Source organism: Nuphar pumila, unplaced genomic scaffold (assembly GCF_984573655.1).
Source record: "Nuphar pumila unplaced genomic scaffold, dmNupPumi1.hap1.1 HAP1_SCAFFOLD_1393, whole genome shotgun sequence".
Lineage (NCBI taxonomy): Eukaryota > Viridiplantae > Streptophyta > Magnoliopsida > Nymphaeales > Nymphaeaceae > Nuphar > Nuphar pumila.
In genome coordinates, this window is record NW_028323664.1 from 16,422 (window position 1) to 34,761 (window position 18,340).

At 55.0% G+C, this 18,340-nt stretch overlaps 1 pseudogene; it reads left to right on the forward strand.

The window, feature by feature from the left end:
• Positions 1-7,358: 7,358 nt before the first annotated feature.
• On the forward strand, positions 7,359-8,396 carry LOC149809321 (ABC transporter C family member 2 pseudogene; annotated as a pseudogene).
• Positions 8,397-18,340: the final 9,944 nt, after the last annotated feature.

The following is an 18,340-nucleotide window of genomic DNA, read 5'->3' on the forward strand; positions in this document are numbered from 1 at the left end:
AATGCTGCCAGCACCGTCACCCAAAGCCAGCTTGCCTGGACCAGCCTGGACACACACACGCACGCGCGCGCACATGGACAGTGCCAGCTTTTGCTAGTGAGAGTGCGTTCAGGTCAGGAATGGCTGTCTCGGTTGCAGATGTCCTTTACGTCAGATCCTTCTGAGTGCGAGTTGAACGCTGAGACGTTCTGATCGAGTTCTGTGCACCTCTCTAGGATTCTGTACGGTGAACACTGAGGCTGACATGACCATCGTCTGATAATGTATCATTTCTCTTACTACCGCATCCACATCAAGCCTGTACAGAAGCGTATGGTACAAAGATGGCCGATGTTCTATATCCAATTGTGTAGGTGCTGACGCAAAAAACGTGCAGCCAGCATACGTTTCTGTACAGCCCTAACTAATCCACATGGACATCATCAGATGATAACGGTTTATCTTCTCTTGTGAACAGATACAGCACAACCGCATTCACATGGTCTTTGGCAACTCCAAGAACTACTTAACTTAGGGATCAGTGCTGCCTTACCCGAGGATCTCCATGCAGGAGTTCCTTGTAGCTGAGGAACAGAGCGAGCTTAAGGTACTGCCGGAGGCCGCGGGCGACCAAGGAATCGCGGTCAGGGTTCGCGGAACCTTCCGATGGGCGGACGAGCTCCCCCCCGTGCTGAGCAACATCAATCTGACTATCTACCGCAGCGAGCTCGTCGTCGTCGTCGGCGCCACGGGAGCTGGCAAGAGCAGCCTGCTCAGCATCCTCCTCGGCGTGCTGCAGCCTGACCCCGACCCTGCCATTGACCAGCACGTTCTGCTGCGTGGCAAAGTTGCTTACGTTTCACAGAGCGCATTCATCTTCGGAGGTGCGACTTATTCGCTCGCTAGGTGTCCAATCTAGGTCGTAATTCCACAGAGTTAGCCGCGTAGATGAGTACGCACGCTGCAGTGTGCGCAGCAGTGCAAAGACGCTGCGTCGCAAAGCGCAAGCGCCGTCGCCGAAGTGCCAGAGGTAGTCAAACGTTGAGTGCTGTCAGTGCTGCTGAGGCTCAAGGTTGATCGAACTCAGCTGCTGTCAACGGAATTCAGATTCGATGGCGGTTGGATGAGGAGTATGCCAGAGCTCAGGGGATCCAAACTGTACTCACCAGTCAAAGCACAACTTGAATCATTTCATTTTTCAGATCAGTCACATGTCCTAAGGCGAGAGGGACGGCAGCCGAGCACAGCGGCTCTCTGTGCTCCAGACAGGCAGTTGACCAACCGTGAAGTACGACCTACTCCGCAGCCCTGACGTGCAATCTGTTTCTGCGCTCAGCTGACTGACGTCCAGCTGGTGTGATGGGGCAGCTGTGGAAACTTGACTGCCAGTCGTATTTCTGTTATATGCTGTCCTGCCCCTCTCAGAGGAGGGTCTGCTTGCCTGCCTGCACTGCTCAACTCCTCTCCCCCCCGTTCTGGTTCCGCCGGCCAGCGCGATGCATCAATGCACGGGATTCCTGTCTTAAGCACCTCAGTACAGACCCCTACAGGAGGATTTGCTGCACACGGAAGTTCTCATGAGTGCATGACCAATCAAGACAAAGTCCTCAGCACATCTGTGCAAACAGGTACGCCTGCAATGTGAGTGCCTGCAGTTCTATGTATTTGTGAACATGTGAATGCGGTCGCATTGAAAGGCTGTTGGCTGTCCATCCATTCGTGCTTTATGTCTTGGAAAGTGCTATGTGCAGGCACTGTGCGCGACAACATCGTCTTCTACCAACCATGGGATCCTGTTCTGTACCACGAAGCCCTGGAAGCAGCTTGCCTCGGCCCTGACATGGCCCAGCTACCAGCTGGGGACCTGACAGAGCTGGGCGAATCGGTGCGCTCTGGCCTCTGCCATTTGCATGGCGGGGTGTACCGGCCTTTGCACTGCATTGAATCGAACGCTGTCGACGCCTTTGTGGGATGAATCCAGTCTGACGTGGTGGCCTGCAACAGTCACCCACATTAGGTGGACGCTGGACGAACAGCGTTTACAACGCCACCGTACGGGATGATACACTAGCACGTTTAGCAGCTGCGCCTGCACATCAAGGAGCGGAGGTGACATGCAGATTTCAGGCGGAAGACTTGATTCACACACACAACGGAAGTCATGCAATGTGTCACATGTGTGTGTAGGACTATCCAGGTTCGATCGTGCGCTCAGCATGTGTTTGGACTCAGCATGTCTCCTTGAGTCGTCACTGGTCTCACAGGCCATAGATGTTGCTTAAAGGCTCAAGAAGGGGTGTGCAATGCAGGGGATCAATGTGTCAGGTGGGCAAAAGCAACGCATCCAGATAGCTCGCGCGGTGTATTCAAGGGCGCAAGTCCTGCTGCTGGACGACCCCCTGTCGGCGCTGGATGCCAAAGTTGGCCGTCAAGTTTTCGAAAAGTTCGCGCTGGGTATGCCTCGACACAGCCCATGCACTTTTAAGAGGGTAGCACTACTTAAAACATTATCATCTATCGTTACTTCAAGTACAGCATCTGATGAGCCAATTATGCTAGCACATGCGAGAATGCTCAGGCCAGTATCACACACGCAGGGACAAAGCTGCGACAGAGACGCTCCTTAGCAAGTGGATGCAGACTCGTAGATTTGTACTGTTTCAGTTGCCTGAGAGTCAATGTCCGGGTGAATGCGGTAGTGCTGGGAAAGGGTACATCGTCAGGTGCTACTGCGTGCCGTTTGCAGTCAGACCCGTTGGCTCGGTGGATCATGTGCCCTGCAGTCAATTGTTTGTGCTCGGCGCACGGCGTGCAATCGAGATTGCCTTAACTCGGCGAGCATGGCCTTGCCGCGTTGTCTGTGGCTTGCCATCATGGCGACGCACACCAGCAGCTGATCCCGAAATCCTGATGGGCGTGGAAGTGTAGCTGCGAATCTTGCAACGTACACTCATCAAGGCTTTGTTTTTCGGCAAGTCACGTGATTAATGCCATCAACTGTGCCGAATATTGAGTGAATTTTTGGGTTGGCATGGTATCTAGAGTGGCACAAACGAAAGCTATGACACTCAACCCATTCGTTGAATGGCACTATCTCTAAACGATTCCCGCAGTAGTTCTGTACGCAGCACGTACATGATCTGACCACAGAACACCTCACTGCAGAACGTGAGAGCTGCACCACCAAGTCCGTGATGTGTGATGTTGTGCAATCAAGCGTTCTTCGCTAGCATGGCGAGTGCTTGCACGCCTAAACCGAGTCGTGCATTCCAGGTCAAATGAAGGGGTGCACACGGCTGTTGGTGACCAACCAGCTGCAGTACGCGAGCGCCGCGGATAAAATCGTCTACCTGGCCAACGGCTGCCTTTCGGAGGTAGGCACGTACTCAGAGCTCATGGCCGCTAAGGGAGCGTTTGCGACGATGATGACTGAGTCTCAGTCTGAAGCCACGGAAACCCCGTCTGTGGACCTGGGTGCGCAGCTCACTGCTGTAAATGCCACCAAATTGGAGTGCTAGATGCCTTCAGCCAGAGGCATTTGTTGCAATGCCCCCCCATTCGTTTTCGTGACTCCTTGATGCCGTGCTGGCCTGCGGTGCGCATGATGCGAGGTATTTCTGCTTGTTGACATGAGCGCGCTGGACATGCTTGGTCTGCCATTCCGTGATCTCCTGCACAGTTGTTGATTTTTCTGTTTGTGATAAGTTCCTGGCCGCCGTTGATGAGTATGCGTATAGTGTGAGTTGTCGAATGGGATCGGCTCTCAGGACAGGTGTGAAATCACTGTTTCACTCCCCCCGGGAACAGCAAAACGCTGGGGCTGCATGGTCACATTAGAGCCGTGTTGACATAACAGCAGCTTGCCCCACGGCGACAATCCCCCAGGTTTGTCCAGGGCACGCTTGCCTCAGGTGAAGGTAACGGTAGCGCTGATTCCCATGTAGGATTTGGAGCTGCCAATGCCCATGCGGATGTGGCAGTGTTGGAAAGATATAAAAAAATACGTCGACATCATCATGCCAGAATGCAACCACAGAGTCCATCACTGTGCAATCCACATAACGTCCATCCCAAACGCCCCCACACACAGGGGAAGCAATGGCTCCACACATCAGCAAGGACTCATTCGCACTTGTGCAAGTGACAGCCAGCAGAAGCTGTAGCTGTGCATGAAAATGAATGAACCTGCGTGGCCACGACAGGTAGGCTGTTCTGAGGCTTCTGATAGACATGAGATATGCACACTGGATTTCTGTTTGTAGACGAAGCGCATGACGAGTTAACCGACAAGGTGCTACCGGAGTCATCGGCCGCCACCTCGGACAGCGCAAGCGTCCGTGCCGACACGCCGACGCCGCCACAGCCCGCAGCCACCACCACCGCCACCAACGGCGTGCTCACCGTTGCCGAGGGCCGCGCGACAGGCACTGTGGCGCTGCACGTGCTTGCCGCGTATGTCAACGCGATGGGGGGGGCGCAACCCTTTGCGTTCCTCATCTTTCTCTTTCTGCTTGCCGAGGCCCTCCGTGTCCTGTCCACGCTGTGGCTGTCAGTTTGGACTGCCGACACTGGCCCCAACGACCCTGCCACCGAGGCTAGCAATGCCCGCTACTACCTCACCATCTTCACCATCATCTCCTCCGGTCAGGTGCGTGTGTTGCGATTGCTCGCCTCCGCACTGTAGTGCTTTCCGGAATGCGACCATCCCACCTCCATCCCAGGAACCATGTGTTTTCAGCTATCTGCAACCTCAAGATGCTCAGCCTGGCGAAGCGCTGCCGCACCGCTCTTGCAAGCGCTCAGTGCGCTTTGATTCAGTATCGTGAGCTGATGCAGTGCCCATTCTTCGCCAGGCTGCACAATTTGCCTGATGCAACGCAAACGAAAGCAACATACTGTCTCATCCACAACATTCCCACCAACCCGCTGACTCACAGAGCTCAATAGTACGCGCGTGTGGGAACCCACGAGACTTTGTTGTCGGCAGGAAAGAGAGGGCTGAACGCCTGCCTGGCATAGCGCCGATCTGGTAAAGCTGTTGATTGACTCATGAGTGAGCGGAGGAAGGATTCAATCTAGATAGTGTCACACACCTCGCGGTAGTTGCCGAGCTGACATAGGCGACCTTTGACACCACCGACAGGCCCGTCGGACCCCGCTTAGTCACATACCTTTGTGGCTCACATAGTCAGATCGCGCATGTGTTGTAGGTGCTGGCAGCGGCTGTGAACCAGTACGTGACGCGGTGGCTGAGTGTGAAAGCTGCGAGCACGATGCATGAGCGCATGCTCGAGTGCCTTGTGCGTGCACCTATGTCGTTCTTCCACAGCAATCCCTCGGGCCGCATCATCAACCGCCTCACCAAGGACACGTCCGAGATCGACAGCAACCTCGCAGCCTACGCCTCCATGACGTTTCAGGCCCTTCTGCAGCTCGTCACAACGGTGCGTCTGCAACACTACTGTTGCTGATGACGATGTATACTTTTCAACACACGCATCCACATGGACACATGGCAACTCTAAGTACTACTTGGGGTTCAGTGCTACCATGGCCATGACTTGATTGGTTTAACCTGAACCTCTGGGCAATTGTATGTCGTTGCCAAACTTATAACTTCCGTGCATGCTGGCCTCGCATGATTCATCAGAGCAGGACTGCACACTGCGTCGGTCGTCTCGAAGGTATACTCTGGAGTTTTATTGCTCCACAGGCACACGGGCCCGAATGCCGATTGCAGCGCGGTAGGAGAACCCAACAGCCGACGCTGCTCTGTCTGTGTGTAGCTGCAGCCTCACCAATCACACACTGCTCACCACGGCAAGGAGACCTATGCAGTTACATGCAGAGATATACTTCCACGTCGCACTGCCAGTGTCCATCGAGTGCACTAGTTCTCTAAAACAGCATATTGTCATCACATGTGTGTGGAAGCGCATGAACTCTCGCTCGTGTTCTCTAGCCCGCAATTGCTCTTGCTCCCAAGAACTGGCGTGCCTGAACCTCGCCATCATTGCCTGCTGACACATCGAGATGTGTCGGCAACGATGCGGCATACAATGCACTTGCACAGATACATAGAGTCCAGAGTCCAGAATTGAGAAGCCCACATGCAGGCGGTCCTCATCGGCAGCATCACACCGTTCGTGCTGCCATTGCTGGTGCCGGTGCTGCTGTGCTTCTACATGCTGTACGTCTACTTCCAGGCGTCGGTGCGTGAAGTCAAGCGACTAGACGCCCTCTCGCGCTCGCCGATCTTTTCTTGTGTGAGCGACGCCACCAACGTGCGCACCCCCTCTCCTCATGGCTCCTCTCCCTCGCCTCCATTGCGGTCCGCCGTTGCCAACACTTTGCGATTTGCACAAGAGCGCTGAGGTTTTGTACACCCTGTGCATTTGCTTGAGCACGCGTGTCAGTGTGCTTGATGCCATGCTGCGTACCGCTCACCGGTGCTCAGTTCGCAAGGTGACGAATGGATGACAAAAGTTGTGTTTGTTTTTCGTGTTTGATACTTTTCTGTTTGCACGTAATGCGTCTTAGCTGCGGAGAGTGCGGCGGTCCAACACACCATCTCCATCGGTCGTTCTGCAGTGATGGTCGGCGCTACTGCAGGGTTTGGCGACAATCCGTTCTTTCCGCATCGAAGCCCACCTCATCTCTCGCCTCGCCTCCCTGGTGGATGGTAACTCGGTTATGCAGGTACGCACTTCACACGTGCGGCTGCAGACACGTTCCCAAAGTGCAAACCCAATCGACCAACATGGCTCACAGCTGAATGAGAGCGCTCTTGCCGTTAGCCCCGTCATCAAGATCGTACCGGCCAGTGCTCGCCTCCGCTCAGGCATTTTGCCCTTCCAATCAAACCAGCACATACAAATGGTCCTTGGCAGTGTCTGCACTCTTCCAAGCATGTGCTTTCTGTGCTCTGCGGGACGCAGGCAGGACTCTGCCAGCACTTCAGCACACAGAGGAATCCAGACTGAAAGGGCATGCCAGTGTTTTGCCAGAACCTGTGAATTGCGGTCCACTTACCCGACAATGCATCATTTTTTGGGACAGAACCGGGGGCCGAAACCCATTCTGGCAAAGCACTGGGGCACGCGAGCACTTCAAGCCACCTTTGCATCCCCTTAAGAGGAGGAGATGACCATCTCGACATGTGCGAGCGCAGTTCCCCGATGCTCCTCGATATTCTGCAATGCTCCACCATATTTTAGAACACTCCACAACGCCCCGCAACGCTTCACCATGTTTTCAGAACACGCCCCGATGCTCCTGAACGCGCGTGTGTCGTGCAGCTGACGAACAACTCACTCAACCGCTGGCTGGCAATCCGCCTGGAGTCCCTGGGCGCCCTGGTTGCCTTTGCGGCAGCAGTCATGGCAGTCGAGCACGGGGGCAACGCGAGCTGGCTCGGCCTCACCCTCACGTACGCACTGCAAATGACCGCAATCACAACGATGACGGTGCGTCTTGCCAGCATCGCAGAGAACTGCTTCAACTCGGTGGAGCGCGTGGACGAATACACCCACATCCCCCCCGAAGCACCCACCATCGTCGACGACGTCTACGTCGACCCGCAGTGGCCCTCAGCTGGAGAAATTATCTTCCAGGACGTGTCCATGCGATACCGCCCGGGCCTTCCGCTCGTGCTGCATGGCCTTTCCCTCAAAATCGACGCGGGCTTCAAGGTGCGCTCATTCGCTTCTCTGCCGCACTTGAGTCTTTGAACCTCGGCGCATGCAACGAACAGATGCCGTTTGCTTCTGCCTGTCGATGGCCTGCCGGTTTGATGCGCAACGCTCCGTGTTGTTGCGTGATGCCGTGGTGTGATCATGTGCAGAGACGTTGTGCCGCTGGAGATAGGTCCCTGCAGAATAGTGCGTGAACTATTAACTGGACACTGCTATCTCTGAGATATTGCATGCTGTGCAACATGCAATAGCAAAAACTGTCTGTACATAACCCAGTCCCCTCACAATCTCAGAAGCAGCATGTGGGAACTTTGAGGGTTGCGAGATCACAGGGCCTGTGCTAGGCAGCATCATGCCACACTGGAGCTGTGTGACCCTTCATATATCGCAAAGGCACGGTCAAAGACATCGATATCGCTGTGGTGATGCTCCCGTCTGGTAGTCAAACCCTACTGAAAAGGGCGGTTGACAGTGTGAAGACATGAAGAGGGGGTGTTGCAGGTTGGGGTCGTGGGGCGCACAGGCGCGGGCAAGTCGACCATCATCAACACCCTCTTCCGCCTCACCGAGCCTTCCTCCGGAAAGATCTTCATCGACGGCGTCGACATCGGCAGCCTCGGCCTCCTCAGCCTGCGCTCCTCCATGTCGCTCATCCCCCAGGTCCGGCAGCCCCAGCAGAAGACCTGTATGCAAAAGACGCGCAATCCGGCTCCACGCGCCTGAAACGCGCACCCTTGTTCTGGAGTGTGCAGGGTTCAGGGTTTGGATGGTGACGTAATGCCGTCTTGCCATGGGATTGTGGGGCCGCGAGTTCAAATCGCATACTGGATTCGCTTATGCCAGCATGGGGGAGCACGGAAGAATGCATGTTAAAGGAGTAGGACATGCTTTTCCTTGTAGATTCTCGACAAGCACGCTGCGATCTTGCCGGGAGATAACCCCTTTCATAACGTCCATCCAGTTAGTCGAAAAGTTGAAAAGGTTTAGGGAGAAGGCTAACCCCAACCCCCAACACATAGCATCATGCAATTATGTCCATTTGGTCTGTGGCCACCCCAACTTGCCAGGCCCCCAGGTCGCACGCAGCCCCTCCCTGTCATCATACCAAGCAACCGCTGTGCTGCGCAGACGCCAGTCATCTTCACAGGGACGCTTCGCGAGAACCTCAATCCCTTCGGCAAGCACACCGAAGCAGAGCTGTGGACAGCCCTCAAGCGAGCGCACCTTGCGGCGGTGGTCGAGGCGCAGCCAACGCAGCTGGAAATGCATCTCGCGGAGGGGGGGGGCGCCGTTCTCGGCCGGGCAGAGGCAGCTGGTCGCGCTCACCCGCGCGCTGCTGCGTCATAGCAAAGTTCTCATCCTGGACGAAGCCACCGCGAATGTCGACGTGGAGACCGACGCTCTCATCCAGAAGACGATCCGCACCGAGTTCCGCGATGCCACACAAGTTTCGATCGCCCACCGGCTGCACACTATCATCGACTGCGACCGTGTCCTGGTGCGTGCTCCCATCCTTCGCTCCACGCTTACTGCGATGCTTCAAGTGGTAGCTGCATCCCTCGAGCTGGCAGGACAAGTTTGTGTGGCGCACAAAGTACGGAAACGTTTTTAAGGATGATCCGTTTATTCTTGGCAAGCTCAGGGCATTGGTGAGCTCACAAAGACTGTTACTCTTCTCCCTGTGACTGTTGCTTGCGTTGGTGCTCACATGCTCATCGTCCATACACCAAAACATACCCCTCTCACATTTGGCCCAGCAACATTGTTCCTTGACTCCGCTTTTGTTCATTGGCAATGCACTGATCAGTTGCTATTGCGATCTCTGTCATGAGGACAATGATTTGTCGTTTCAGAACACTCCACACAGACACTGGCAACCCAGATGCAACTTGGTAATCAGCGCTAGCATTGCCATCACGCAAGGCGACAGCTCACCTGCACCAGCCTGGCTCTCAATAGCCTGAACTGTCATGTTGTCTGATGAAACGACACAACGCTCCCCACCGAATGGCAGGGTGATCTCATAAATGAACATGACAATGGCAGGGTGACATCATAAATGATGTCTTGGAGCACATGGGGTGGGGTCCACACGCAAGACCTGCCCCGTGCGCTGGCATGTACCAAGGTGGGAAAAGGTGTTGTTACACCAGGCCGCCGTGACCGGTTTTGCCCTTGCCTGAGGGGACTGTCTTCGGACAACAATCAAGTGCTAAGAATTGTGTTTGATAAGACAATGATGTATCTTTTTACAACACTACCGCATCCACATGGACATTGGCAACTCCAAGAACTCCTTGGGAATCAGGTCGACCATTCTCATCACCTGTCGAGACTATACATGCCTTGTGACACGTTGGGGCCCGCAGGTGATGCATGCGGGCACGGCAGCAGAGTACGGCTCGCCTGCGGACCTTCTCAGCAACCCGGACGGCCACTTCAGCAGCATTGTGCGGGAGACGGGACCTGCAACAGAGCACTTTTTGCGCTCCGTTGCCATGGGCGATGCTGACCTCGGGGAGCTCCGCGATGCAGCCGCCCAGGTGGGCATGGAGCGCCTCGAGGACGACTGCCGTGAGATGAAGAACCGCGACATGGCCGCACTTGGCACTCAGGTAATGCAACGCGCTCGAGCTGCGTCCGGCCTGCTCTCCCAAGTCATGGCGTTCTTGGACGACCAGGTGCTGCCTCTCGTCAAGCTGATCCCCTTTCTTTTCCTGCAGCGCCCTTTGCTGCCTTGCAGGCAGTGTCGCCTTGCCGGGCTACATGTTGTGGAAAGCACAACAGGGAATGTAACAGGCAGCAGCTTGTAGCGCTTGCTTGGCTGCTTGCTGGGTCGACATGCCAGGGTGTGCAATGGTGAGGGCGGCTGGTTCTCTCCGTGTTGTCTCTGCCCAGCAGCACCAGGTCTTACAGGCGCTCTCGTTTGAACATCTTTTGAAATGCTTGTCGCAATGAGGTTGTCGGCGATATCTGTGGCATGTGAGCCAGAGACGTGCGTGCGAACACAGCCTCTGCACCGCGCACGTATCGTGTCCCTTCTCAGCGTGGCAAGCGGTGTTATCTTAACAATCCTTGCATCAACACGTTGTATGACAAGCATGGAACGGTGATCTCAACGTATGTACAATGCGAACGAAACACCAGCATCCATGTGTTTGTACGGTTGTGCAGGAGCGCACGTGCGACCTTGTGCGCCAACACTCGGCGGACCCCAGCGCCTTGCTCGAGGCTGAGCCTCTGACTGGCGACGCACGCGCCGCCATGTCGGAGGCAGCTTCTGTCATGGCCAGTCTCGAGGCGCTCGCAAAGTCTGCCCTCCAGCGCCTCGCGGGCCTCGAGCGCAGTGACGCAGTCGACAACCAGCAGCTGCTGCTGCCAGCCCTCCCCCACCAGGGTGACGCGCCCAGTGCGCCCCAAGACCCATCCGCCTCGCTGTCGGCCGCTGCGCCCGCGAAACAGCTTCTGAGGTCTGCGACCTCGCTGCGAAGCGTTCGCTCGGGTGCTGGGGCGCCAACCCTCGCCCAGCTTGACTGTGCGACCAAAGTGGACGGTCCGGCGCGGCCGAGTCTGATCACTCAGGCGAGTATGCCTCGTGCACCTCCCTCGGGTGTGGCTGTGAACGTCTTCCGCAGGCATGTCAACGTCATGCGCGCCGCCTCCCGCTTGCGCGGTCTGGCCAGCAAGCCAGCAGAGCAATCGGCTGGCCTCGACGATGTCTCATAGCCGCGGTGGTCTGTGGCTGGTGCTAGGCGTCTGCGCTGAGAGCGTTGCTCACAATATTGAGAAATGCTGGCTCCGGCTGACCGTGGTTCACAATGATGAAGGCTTGTCATACTTCGGACCATCTGTCTCTCCATCAGAAGTGTCGAGCGCTTCTGGTTCCGCTTCATTTTATATGAAACCTGCCTGCTGATTATGCAGCCATGCGTGGTCCCTGCCCTTCTGACTGCTTCAAGGAATCATTTATTAGCCCGCTGCGTGCTGTCATTTTGATTTAGCGTCGCACGGGTTGCCTCTATAGCTTCATTTATGTCCTCTAGTTGTCGCGTAGGTTAGATTTCACTGCATATTACGGCCGACCCAATATTCTTTTACTTCTGAGTCCAGCACTGTTCAGTTCTCAATCTCCTCCTGTGGAGCATGAACCCATGGGTACAGCGGTCTGGCTTGCGGAGTGTGAAGTTGAAGTGCTTATCTATGTTTCATCATAATGAAGACAAAATGCAGGAAGCATCATCGCAGCACAGGCCTGCTGATACCGCATGTGATGCGTGTTCATGTAAAGCCCAGCTTGTTAATTCGTGTGCATTCTGCAACAATGCCGGGTCTGTTCAGCTGTGTGTGTCCGGAGCCCAGGCGGTGAGATGATTAGGAGCTTGGGTCCTTTCGACTGGCCGTCCTTTACGCTTGATTGCTTGTATTGATTGAGTTGGATCCCATCTGCATATAACGAAAGACTCTGCTCCTCGTTGACCGTCTTGCGTGGGTGGGTCAGGGTGCGTGGGCGAACCTGAAATGTGTGAACTGCTTTGCAATACAGGTGGTATCACGGGTCTACTGTCTTGGGTCCGTTTCATTGGTTGGCTTATGGGTCGTCTCTGGAGACACATGTGGGAACAAACACAAAGTTGACAACCTGAAACACCCCACCTTGACGGCCCATGCCGCCAACTGCTTTTTTGCACCATAAAACGACACACAGCAATCAGGCCCTGATAGACGGGAACGCAGTGCGGAGTTGGAAACCCACAAGGACGAAGCGGAAGCCACATTGAAGATTCACGCGGATGCGAGAACCAACATAAATAACCATCCCAAGCACACCGTCTCGACGCTCTAAGCCACCAATAGCAGCCTTCCCACCCCGAAAAACAACAAACGGCAATAAGGCTCTTAAGACGAGCGCGGAGCTGCTCTACAGCAGCCTTGCAGCCCCGGGGCGCAAGGGGCTGCCAGTCAACGTCGGGGTGACATCCTCGTGGTTTGGCCTGACGGTGGCGTCCGCATCCTGGACTGCGTCGTCACGCACCCCGCGGCTGCGTCGTACATGCGAGACGCTGCGGAGGCTGGAGGAACTGCGGCTGCGAAGGCTGAGGCGCGGAAGCGGGCGGACTTCGAAGCGGTTGGCGAGGGCTCCGCGTTCGGCTTTGTGCCGCTTGCTGTGGAGTCGTACGGCCGCATGGGTGTCGCGGCGTCGCGGTTCCTATCAGAGCTTGGCGATTTGGTAGCGGCGGCGGGTCGGTGTCGAAAGCCGCTTTTGTCCGGACCGTGCGTCGGGAGCTCAGCTGCGCCCTTTGCAAGGGCAATGCGCGCATGTACTACAACTCTCTCTTGCGCATTGCTGTGCGTGTTGGACATAACTTCCAGCCAGGATGTGATGAGCCGGCAGAGGGCCCGGTTGAGGTCTGACTTGCTTCGATGTTTGTTTGTGTCGATGTGTGCTTTGTCTTCCTTTTTCTTTTCTTTTGTTCGTCTTTCGGTAGACTTCCCTGGATTTGCCGGCCCTGTCGCTTGTAATAGGCTAAGACATGCACGCGACCCTGATATGTCAGGCAGGCATGTTCTCAGCCTCGTTTGAAAACCGATCTCAACTTAAAATTGGTCACGTGCAATCATCATCATGTCCTCTCTGTCGTCGTCCTCTTCAGGCTGATCCAACTTCCTCACCTCGTTCTCTAGCCACAGGTATTGGTACAAGCGACAGGGCCGGCAAATCTAGGAAAGGCTACCGAAAGACAAACAAAAGAAAAGAAAAAGGAAGACAAAAAGGAAGTTCTCTAGCCACAGGTACTTCTTTCCCTATCCCCTGCTCGTTTCTCGCCTGCTTGACGGCACTGTAAAGCTGTCGGGCCCTGGTCACTAGTGCTCCGAAATATACAGTGAAGGACAGACGCAACGGATGAGGCTTCATGTGAACCGTCCCAGAACCGAATGAGTAATTAGCATCCTCTAAGCCTACCAAGCAAATGCACAATGGATTTGTCCTGGATGTTGTAATGGGCGAGGGTGCCGCCGTCTTCAAGCGGTCGACCCGCACAGACCAGCCGCTCCTTGTCTCTCGGAATGCCTGCATACTCGCCCACACTCTCGTCACCGATACAGGTTGGGCATACAGAGCATCTTTTCTTCTGGCAAGGTGGGCTGGACACGTTCGGAGGTTTTCAAAGGAGAGTATACGGCGCGCACAGTTTGCCAGCTCGCGGGAAGTTGAAGGCCGGATACGCATCACTCACACAGGGGGCTGCCAAATTACGTGTACCATGACGACAGCCTATCACGTGCACGTGCTGCTGACGTCACATGCGTGAAACTATCACTCATTTAACACCTCGAGTTTGAAGCGCACACACAACGGATTCGAATGGGACCGTCTCGTTCAAATCAGCTCAGCAAATTAAAGTGGTAGAGCGCCTGGGGCGCATCCCTTAATATGGCACATTTTCGCAGATACCAGTAGGGTCTCGGAGCATGACGGTTACACCCCTCGTAGAGGATCAAGACGTTGAGCAAATGCTCTGAAAACGGCGAAACGACTAGCTTAAAGTGATGGAGACGCGACGCATCCGAATCTACAAAAAAATCTGCAATCGGATGAGTATTTGGAAAGTTACATTCCGTGGCATTTTGTTATCCAGCATCTTTGTGAGAAGGCTCTGAGCCGTCCCTTGGCCAGATGCTTCTCAAAGGTACCATTAGAAAGCCCTTGCAACGTACTGCAACTTTCATTTTGGGGCTTGATCAGAAATCGTGCCACTTGCACCTGAGCCAAGCCCTGTCAAGCGGGGGACGACACCTGGGAACACCCAAATTTATGGGTTCACTAGATCTATCATCAGCCCTTGCAGCAGCCTTCCAATGCGACCATACTTCTTCAACCATGCATGACATCTGTCACACGCTGCTGATGGCCCCGCAAGCTCTGAAAAATCTTCATGGTTCGGTTTGGAGCGCTGCGTGGCTCGTCCCGTGCCGTCACAAATTCACTGCTTGGGCCTACTCAAACAAGGCTCCAACCACTTTAAAGCCATGAAACACCACTACAGGCTCTTGTTAGCATGTGTGGATGAGGGAGATGATGTCCGAGTGGATTGTCATGGCGTGGTGGCTTGTGAGCTTCACTCCTCAAGAGCTTGTGCCACAGGCCAGTGTTCAAGGAGTTGGCTGCCACTCAAGGGCGTGCCTAACAAGAACTACACATCGTGAGGCATCGAAACGATATTGGCAAAAACTTCAGACACGGGGCTTTCGTTTGCATGCTCACTGTATGGGTGGTACCAGTCAGCTAAGCTGAAAAATAGGCATCTCCCTATATACACGTCATTTTGCATGTGTGTTCACGTGACACAATGAATCGAAAGACACTATCTCCTAGAGACACCTGTGCCATGCAGCAACCACCCAGACGTTTGCAGCAAACGAGCTCGCGCCAAGCGGGCTCAGCAATATCCAACTACGCGTAATGTTCAGCGTGTCTCGAACAAGGAACAGAACAAACTGGCGCTGCATGCCTACTTGAGCAGCAGTATTATCAATTAGCTGCCAACGGACAAACACACCCTCCAAGACTGAAATTTCAACCTTCAAGTCATCAATTGTGTTGCTAGACTCCATCTCAGCCGTGACGTCTTACCCTCCAACGTCTTTATAGCGATCTGCATCTTCCCGAAGTCGTCTTCGTTCACAGGTAGGGTTGTAACAAGATACATCATCATTACATCACATGGATAATGGCAGGAAATAGTGAACAAGCAAACAAGACAGCACATTCGAAGTGATACTGCTTGAACGTCAGCGTCGGAACAAGCAAAAAATGTCATAAACGCGCGGCCGTTCGCACGAGCTAATACTTGAAGGAACGCCGGGTACATGATAGCATTGCCCCTACATAGGCCGATGCTGGTTCCCGTAGCGCATTGGTGACAAACCCATCCTTGATAACGTCGCCCCCAGCACTCGCTGTTGTCTCCAGGGTACTGAACAGCTCCATCACCGGCTTGCCCATGCGGCCGAATGTCTTGTGCGACACTGGGCTGAGGCGTAGCCATTGGGGTCAGCGGATTGGTACTTTGTCCGCTTCAGCTGATCCCGTGCAGCTGCTGCGCCACCTTCCGCTTGTGCGGCTTGCACGTGGGAGGGTGCGCAGGGGTCTACCACCGAGATGTCGGCGACTGTGAGTCCGCTCGGTAACACGAGCAAGATGTTTCCACGTGCCGCGGAGTGTGCTGCGATGGTGGCGGCTTGAACGCCTGGCAGTCTGGGGAGTGTCGACTCAAGGGATGATGCATTCCCAGCGCGGGAGGCAATGCGGCGCCAAATCTCTGTGAGAATATTGTGGCGCAACATCATGGACGTGCACTGGAAACGGCAGGTCATTGCCAATGTGGTCGATATTCGCCCGCTTGCATTGTACTGCCCACAGCAGCACCGAATGCCAGTGTTGTGTGAAAACACAGGGTATTGATGGATATAATTACAAGACATTACTACGCAATAATCGTCAATCACGACTAACAAGGCGCACATCCAAGGCACCAATTAGGCGGGTCCCAATGCTCAAGCTAGATTGATCGTGAGAAGTCCTCGATGCTGGCATGCATCGACGTATATATTCGATCCGGATATGACCCTCTTGGTTGTTTCGTTGTGTCGCTGTGGGCTTTTGTCTTCCTTTGTTTTTCATTCGCTTTTGGTGGTCTTTCCTGGTTTGGCAGCCCTGTCGCTTGTAACACATATATTCGATCCGTGATATGGACCCTCTTGAGACATCTCTAGGCATCCTCATGTGCTCGAGGACCGTACCACCGAATCCTAGACCTACCCGCCAGATTACGTACACGGTCCATGTGCACGGCCTTGAATGCCCTTATAATCATGCACGGCCTGGCACGATTACAAGGCCTAGCCATCACCCGACTAATGCGCTATTTCTATTGTCTAATCCCTACAGGATTCACACATAACAGCCAGGTGCATTGGCAGGCATTTGCGCAAGGCCGAGACGGTGGCGCATTTTGCTAATGAAGTCAGAGTCCGAGAGCTGCAATGCCATAGAGAGTGGCAGCGTGTCCATCCACATGGAGAGGCGCGGCTCACATATGCGAGCTATGTCGCGACGGCCAGCTTCGGTGTTGGCGTCGAACGAGACCAGGAGTTCGTCGCTGCGACGTTGGCACGAATTGCGCGTAGGCGCGCTGTACATCGGGGAGGACGGTGTCACAATCATCGTCCATGTTCAGCGCCTCCGGGGGCCACATGGCTGTCGCCTCGCCTTCGGCGTGCAGCGCGTGCCATGTTTGCTTGAGGGTGGCACCGATGGGGTTAGCAAAGGGGCGGGGTTGTTGTGGCCCGTCACGCATGGTGGTCTCCGCCATGGCTGCCGCAGATAGAAAGGCAGCCTGTGCCTCCAGGCGCGGTGGGGGCGCGGATGCCCATGCCTCCGTGATGGAGTGGCAGGGTCAGTTGGCGGCACGCACGTCGGCTCGTCTGGACGTTGCATGATGGCAACGTGGCCTGTGCTGCTTTGGACTCGACGTGCTGATTGGAATCACCCACAAGATTCCATGGGGTGACACGCGGCAGGTGTGCATTTGCATAGACGAGCGCACGATCGTGAACTTATCTTGTGCCGCAAGCGGGGTGTCGAGCAGTGTGTCAATGCTGCTGCAGATGATGTCAGCCTGCTTTTGTGAAAACGCTGTGACGAAGGGGTCCGTGCCAAACCGGGGTGCCAGCGGCTGCGAGACCGTCGGCGCAATGAGGATGCCGGGGACCGCCGCTGTGCCAGCCGCAGCTTGAGCATTGGGTGAATACATCATCATCATCAATATCGCATAGACTATAGCAGGAAATGGTCACAAGCAACAAAGACAGCACATCCAAAGTGACACAGCTCATTGAACATCAGCGGTCGGACAAGCAAGCCTGTCATGAACGCGCGGCGCTGGCACGAGCTAAAACGAGCTATCATCATTACATCACATAGATAATGGCAAGAAATTGACAACAAAGAAGCAACGACAGCACATTCGAAGCGATACAGCTCATTGAACGTCAGCGGTCGGAACAAGCAAGCCTGTCATAAACGCGCGGCCGCTGGCACGAGCTAAAACTTGAAGAGAACGCCGGTACATGATAGCATTGCCCCTACATAAGCCAATGCTGAGTTCCCGTAGCGCATTGGTGACAAATCCACTCTTAATAACATCACCCCAGCACTCGCTGTTATCGCCAGGGTATTGAGCAGCTCCATCGCCGGCTTGCCCATGCGGCCGAAACGTCTCATGTGACAGCGGGCTGAAGGTGGTAGCCATTGGGGTCAGCGGATTGATACTTTGTCCGCTTCAGCTGATCCCGTGCGGCTGCTTGCGCCACCTTCCACTTGTGCAGCTTGTACGTGGGAGGGTGCGCTGGGGTGCACAACGAGATGTCGGCGACTGTGAGGTCCGCTCGGCAATACGAACAAGATGTCTCAGCGAGCCGCGGGAGTGTGGTGCGATGGCGGCGGCTTGAGCGCCTGGCAGTCTGCGGATATTGTCGGTTACAACGGATGATGCAATCCCAGCGCGGGAGCAATGCGGCGCCAAATCTCTGTGAGAATATTGTGGCGCAACGTCATTGACGTGCACTGGGACGGCAGGCCATTGCGTCGTCGAATCTCGAGGGTG